The sequence below is a fragment of the Mytilus californianus genome, unplaced genomic scaffold (assembly GCF_021869535.1).
Source record: "Mytilus californianus isolate M0D057914Y unplaced genomic scaffold, xbMytCali1.0.p SCAF_5, whole genome shotgun sequence".
NCBI lineage: Eukaryota > Metazoa > Mollusca > Bivalvia > Mytilida > Mytilidae > Mytilus > Mytilus californianus.
In genome coordinates this window covers 38,782,161-38,789,340 of record NW_026262701.1, presented here as the reverse complement: position 1 = coordinate 38,789,340, position 7,180 = coordinate 38,782,161, and the positions used below count along the sequence as shown (strand labels likewise).

At 32.2% G+C, this 7,180-nt stretch overlaps 1 long non-coding RNA gene across 1 annotated transcript; it reads right to left on the bottom strand.

The window, feature by feature from the left end:
- Positions 1 to 136: 136 nt before the first annotated feature.
- LOC127701908 (uncharacterized) lies at positions 137 to 3,175 on the bottom strand. Its single transcript, XR_007982244.1, has 2 exons — positions 3,039 to 3,175; positions 137 to 1,557 (listed from the first exon to the last, which is right to left on the bottom strand). It is a non-coding gene; the product is annotated as an uncharacterized LOC127701908 (long non-coding RNA).
- Between the last annotated feature and the right edge of the window lie 4,005 nt (positions 3,176 to 7,180).

Here is a 7,180-nt window from a genome sequence, read left to right as displayed (position 1 = left end):
GCCTGAAGTAGTTGGAAGCTTATTTTCTTAATGATTTCTAAACTTATAAAAAAGGTTTGTTTCAGATATATATATCATCGATAACTACATGATATAAAGCAAAACGAATAAGCACATTATATAATAACAATAGCGATAACGGTACCAATTTTACTATAAGCACTTGATAAATAATAAAACCACAAAATATAATAATGAAAGCATTCAAATAAGAAATTATCCACATAATATAACAAAAAAACCACATAATATAATGAAGTAACTACATAATGTAATAATGAAAGTACTTACAACGTATAAAGAACAAGAATGTGTCCATAGTACACGGATGCCCCACTCGCACTATCATTTTCTGTGTTCAGTGGACCGTGAAATTGTGGTCACAACTCTAATTTGGCATCAAAATTAGAAAGATCATATTATAGGGAACATGTGTACTAAGTTTCAAGTTGATTGGACTTCAACTTCATCAAAAACTACCTTGACCAAAAATTTAATCTGAAGCGGGACAGACGGACGAACGGACGGACGAACGGACGAACAAACGAACGAACGCACAGACCGAAAAACATAATGCCCCTAGGTGGGGCATAAAAATACATAATACCAATCAAAGAAAACCACTACTTTTAAGACAGTCATATCAACCTCTTGCTGAAAAAGATTTTCAACCAACATTAACTTTCTTGAATAAGACAGTTTACAGCAAAAGGTCACTTTGGTTAAACTCTGGCTCCTATCTACATATGATTTACAAGATATCAAAGTGACACTCTTGTGGCAGTTACTTTACTTTTCAGTAAATGAAAGATGTTTGAAGAAAATATATAAAATATATAAGATAATATTTTTGAAAAACAAATACTTATATATAACAGACTAAGGTCTTGTTACCGTCTGAAATATGCTGTGTGACAGATTAATATAACTTTTTGATTTTAGAATTTCAAGGGGCCAAAAAGTGACTTTACTTGCATCTTTTTGTCATCATCAATATTTTACAATATTTCCTGAAATAAATATTACCACCAACAACCTCCAAACTACAAAAAACGCATTAAACAATATGTACAGTAAAAACCGAATTCGACAACATTGACATATTAGACAAACGTTAAAGAACAAACGAAAGCAGGTATGAGAAGTTATTTGCGTTGTCTAATTTTTCAGCATTTCTTTCAAATAGTTCATTGTCCATGTATCAACACCAGCACATGAAAGAACGTCCCAAATGATTGTAACATGATTATAATTATAAAAATTTAGTCCATTATAATATATATCAATAGCTGTATCTCCAGCCAAATCATACAAACATGTCCCTATGTTAGCCAGCTGCTTCCAAACACATTTAATGATATACATGGAGCATTTTACGTTTCGATCAGGGTCATCATAGTAACTGTAAAAACAGTAGGTTTCTGGAATGCAGGCCATAACTATTTTTACACCTGGAACATTCATCATAACACCACCGACAAATTGTCCTGCGTTAGAAATGAATCTGAGGAAAGCTTTCGCATCAAATCCCCTTGCAATGGCATTGTTGGAATACGTCTAAAATAGATAAAGTAACCTTGATTTTTTAAGAACATTGTTCGTTGTAGAAGTTGGTTTTTGTAATATTAATTGTGCAATGCAATACATATAAGAATAACGAGAAGTGATATGATTGTCAATGAGACAACTATCCACCAGCAACGGCCTGATCTATGCTAAAAACAACAAACAAAAAACAAATATGACAGACAGCATCCAACACAAGCCACTGAATTATAGGACCCTGATTAGGACAGGCACATTAATGCGTCAGGTTTAAACATATTTGTGATTTTCGATCCTTCCCATAACCTGAAACATGCAGTGGTGTAACAGAATAAAATCAAATCAAACTAAAAACTTGAGTTGGAAAATGTTTGACTTGTCAGATCGGCACCAAGCACAGAGTACTAATAAAAAGAAACAAAATCTAAGAGTACACCCTATTACTTAAAAAAAGTGAGGCAAAAATACTGAACTCCTAGGCAATTTAAAAAGGGGAAGTCCATAAATTGACAAAACCAAGCACTATCAATCAACGGAAAAATTGAAAACAACTGCCATATTCCTGACTTGCTACAGGCTTTTTCAGAAGAAAATTACTTAAAGCTACTCTGAAGCCAATTCCAGCTTATAAATAATCCATGTTTTCTCGGTCTCAAATTTCAATCAGTACACTTCCAACAGACTTTAATATGAAGACATCGTAAACAGTTTGAGAAAAATCATGACCTTCTGCAATGCAAAAATATAGGTATCGATTTAGGATATATTTAGGTATATCAACGGTAAAACTTTTAGAAATTTTGAATCTCGGTCATTCTCTGAAATAAATTCTATCAAAACATTGCATTTACCCGACATTTACACAAAGTTTTTTTTTCAAAACATAAACTGAAATGCTTTCCTCCATGAAATGGAATCATAAGCTACAAATTTATTGTATTGGGATATAATTCGACATATCTACTTAAAAATTGGCCAGAATTTAAAACATGCTATACCAATTATGGAATTGATGTTACGCCAGTTTGAAATACATTGACTCCTCATATCAGTACTCAATGTTGATACATTTCTTTAAGGCACAAATTGCAAACAAGCACTTTATTGGAAGGAAACATGAAAAACGAACACATCGTCATTTGACCTACATAGATATTTAAAACAGTATCTTGTTGGTATGATATCGAAAGTAAAACTAATAATAACTATCAAACAAAACTGTCACAATGTTACGTCATTATTTCATTCTGGTAGTTGACTAACAGTAGAAAAGACGAAGAGAGACAGACAAATGTATGATAAAAATAAAAAAGACAAAAAAACAGTCTACAGAACACTTTGTAAAAAAACTAAAGACTAAGCAACACGAACCCCATCGATGGTGATCTCCAAGCTCAAATTTTGTGTTTTTCAGAAAATCGCATTTGTCATATAAGATCATATAAATGTTGAGTAACTACATTTTCTATAACAAGTCATTCAACGCTAAATACCTTTCCTGTTCCCCCACAAGCGCCACCAGATACTAATATTCCCAGGATGAAAACAAATAGGACGATAAATTTCCCGTTGGCAGCTGCCATCATATATTTAATTTTTGTTTGCATGGAAAACCAGTTTGTTACTTTCGTTTTTTGTATTGATTTCTAGTTCTACTTTCGATATTAAATTAATTAGATAGTATATAGCATATGGGTCAGATAACTTATTTTCTTAAAGTTTTATTTTCTCTTAAGATGACAGCTTTCTTTTCAATAAAGTCTCTGTTCCGTTAAAATAAGTTACCATGAGTATTTCCATCTAGTAGTTGACTTTCAGTAGAAGAATTGAAACTTGATATAAAAACCCATAATTCTTTAGAAGAAATCAGATTTAAAAAGACAGGCGAAAAATACCAAAGGGACATTCAAACCCATAAGTCGAAAAATAAACTGACAACGCCACGGATAAAAAACCTCGAAAAAGACCATAAATCAAACAACAGTGTACAAAACACAACATAGAAAAGAAACGACTGAGCACACAAACCCTACCAAAAACCGGGGATGATCTCAGGTGCTCCACATGGGGCTCCCGTTGTGTTGCTCATGTAAGTAAAAACCCGGTGATAAGTCTAATTCGGTAGGTCAAATTCGAGGAAAAGAGGACGGGAATGGTGTTTCAATAGTTGGAACATGTCCGTCGTCATCTGTGATACATATACTAGTCAACAAAAGAAACGATACACGGCAATGTATTTTCCATTGGATACACTGTACCAAGGTAAATAATTGCCCAATTGGTCTAATATTTACAGAGTCTTATTTTCTTATCAAAACCATTGATTTAAGGCAATTTTGTTTGCAATTTTTGTTATTTATAAAATCGTATTTTCACCCCAAAATTCAAAAATCGATATTAGAACTTAAAACTTTAAACTTAAATATGGTCCGCTTAAACTTTTGAATGCCTTTGCAGATATTTGAATACTTTAATTCTCATCTTCGAAATTAAGTGCCGACTTTTGTCATCATTTTCCGCAAAATAAATTTGACCCCTGTGTTCAATAACAAGGTATTTTCTCACTTTCCAATTTGGTCAGATTCTTTTAATCATATGCAATTGCTTTGCAAATAAATGTTTTTCATTGGAAAAGTTAACTGTTTTTCCTATTTATTATATTTTATGATGAATTGGAGTTCAAACTTGTGTATCGTTACTTTTGTTGACTAGTATATATTCCATAACGGTCAACCAACTCGTGATGGCGTTCGTAAATATATGATAAATATAAATCTATAAAACATGTATTATTTTCTTTTTTGTACTTCAATTTGACTTCGTCTGTTTGTTGCACTTTTAGACTTTTTTGTTTGTAGACGGAAAACTATCTTGAACAAATCAGCATATGGAATTTAACCCTCAAAAAGAGGCGGAAGATACCAAGGGAAGAATTAAAACTCATAAGTCAAAACAGACTGACGCAATCATGACAAAAACGAAAATCAAAGAAAAGACAACAACAGACACGAAAAACTTAGGAATGAGCAACACACATTCTACAAAAAAATGGAGTTGACTTCAATTCTCAAACTTTGTTTTTGTTTTTGTTTTTTTTTTTTTTGGAAAATCAAATTCGCATCTGTAACTACAGTTCCTAACTCCACTGAACAGGACGAAAAATTTATGTTAACGACTGACATATGTTTAATGGTACGGAAAACCCGTTATGTCACAGTCGGTTTGTAATGATTTCTTCTTTTGCTTTCGATATCAAATACACTGGATATGATATAATTGTTCGTAGGTAAGATCACAACTTCTTTATATTAATTTTTAGAGTTTTGAACTTTTCTTTTCAATAAAGTCTCTGGTTGTAATACATTAATAATGTTTCGTTGTCATTCCGTTTTAGTAGATGACTTCACAAGAAGAATGAAACTTGATCAAACAAAACATTGGCGGAAAAAAATCAGTTTAAATAGATTTGATTTTCTTTTTGAACTTCAATTTGACTTTGTTTTTCTGTTCACTTTCAGACATCAGATTTCATTGGTTTTTCTTTTGAAAGCTGGAAAATATCTTGGATAAATGTGCATATGAAACTTATCCGTCAAACTTTTTATTTGGAAGTCATAGTTTTTTAAAGGAAAAGTTTCATTTTAGAATTGTGTCTTGTTTATATCATAATCCAAATAAAATGACCGGATTTCAATAATGTTGTATAAAAGTATAACAAAATTACTGAACTCCAAGGCAAATTCAAAAAGGGGAATTCCATGAAAACTGTCAAAAGCAAACGCTATTCATCAATGGTATGATGACGGCATTACAAGCATGAACATCTTGATCGAATCTTTAGATGTAAGATATTCATTATTTTCGAAAAAAATCTTAATTTTTGTTGAGAAGGGATTGGTTTGGAAAAATTGATTTGCAATATAATACAGAAATAAACATATCTAATAGTTTGGCCTTAAGATTGGGAAGATATGTATTAATGTGTTTGGCGATTCTTTATTAAATATTTTGAAGTCTTGGATTTCTTACGCTGAAAACCCTTCTAATGGTTTGGTCACAATATACAACAATACCTGTTTGCGATATATGTGATTTTTATTTTACGCCTCAACTTTCCAATTGTCAACTTTACATTTCTCAACAGTAACATACCCTCTGCTTCATCGTATGGCATTTACATATCTCAGTTAAAACGTTACGCCTGTGCATGATCACCCTATACAAACTTCATTTACAGGGGTGTGCTCCTTACACAAAAACTTCTCTAACAGAGGTATGAGCATGAAAGACTGAAATCGAAATTATATAAGTTTTACGGTGATAATCACGAATTAGTTGACCGATACGATAAGTCGATGTCTCAACTCATTAGGGACATGTTTCGCAGTCTCACGTCTTTAGATATAAGTATATAGTCCTGCTATCTGTAAATTTACCGATTGTGTTTTATTGCCGATTATGACATTTTGACTGAGTGTGAACTTGCATGACGGGTTGTGCATGGATAGCACCCGGTCTCGCTCCCTTTGGAGTTCATGCGATTCCTTGAGTTTTTGTTTGCAATCTTGATTTGTTTCTTCTAAATACGTGGCTGTAAGCAGTTATGTTCTCATTTTATTTGTTGAGTTTGTACATCATAACTAATGCAAATTGAGAAAGGTACTGACATGCACAATTTTCTCTTCGGTGCATTGTTTATATCAATTTTCCCAAAGAACTGGTCGACACACGGTTTAGAAATCGTTTATTCAAATTCCAACATCAAAGTAGTTTCGAAAAAGATCTATGAGTGAACCGAATAAGAAAACACTAATAAAACACTAAATCGGAACCTGAAACTTTTCATCACTTAACTTTAATTACCGTAATGTGATTCTGAGTGAAAAATAAAGTTGTTAATGTTATTTTTACAGCTGTAACATCTACATAACAGAAAAGTATAACAAAATACCAAACTCCAAGGTAAATATAATACGTACATTGGCGGAAAATAGACCTTTTAAAACCGGAAGTAAAGCAGAACTCGTCGAGAGTTTATCATGTTTCGTAGTGAGTAAAGGTGTAAATGTTATATTTTCCGAAGACAAAAGGATACTAATTCATACTTAAATGTTCCAATTTTAACTCCCAAATCATTTTTTTTTTAAGAAATTGACAGTACTTAGAAGCGAACCGCAAAGATAACAACACAATGAAGTGTGAAAAAAAACGTATTTTTTCTCACAATAGATGCCGGGACAAGGAGAAGCTATTTGTATAGTATACGGATATCGCGAAAGTTTATTTGTAAACCTTCGTTTATACTGCAGTGGCTGATTGCCGGATAAATTGATATAACACTTATGCACCTTTTAAAACGTCAGTAACATTTATGTGTCCCTTCCGTTATTCAATTCTTATATTCGTTTCGATTATCACATTATTATTTGTTCTAATTTACGTGCTATAAAAAAAAACATGAATGCTGTATACTCATTTTACAATACTACTACTTATGCAAATGTTTACAATACAAATTCGTACCACTAATGCGACTGTAAAATAAAATCAGCAACTTAAGCGATTTGGATGTACGAAATAATTAATTACTTTCATTTACTAACACTTGGTTGATACCACTGTTGGTGGATTATTA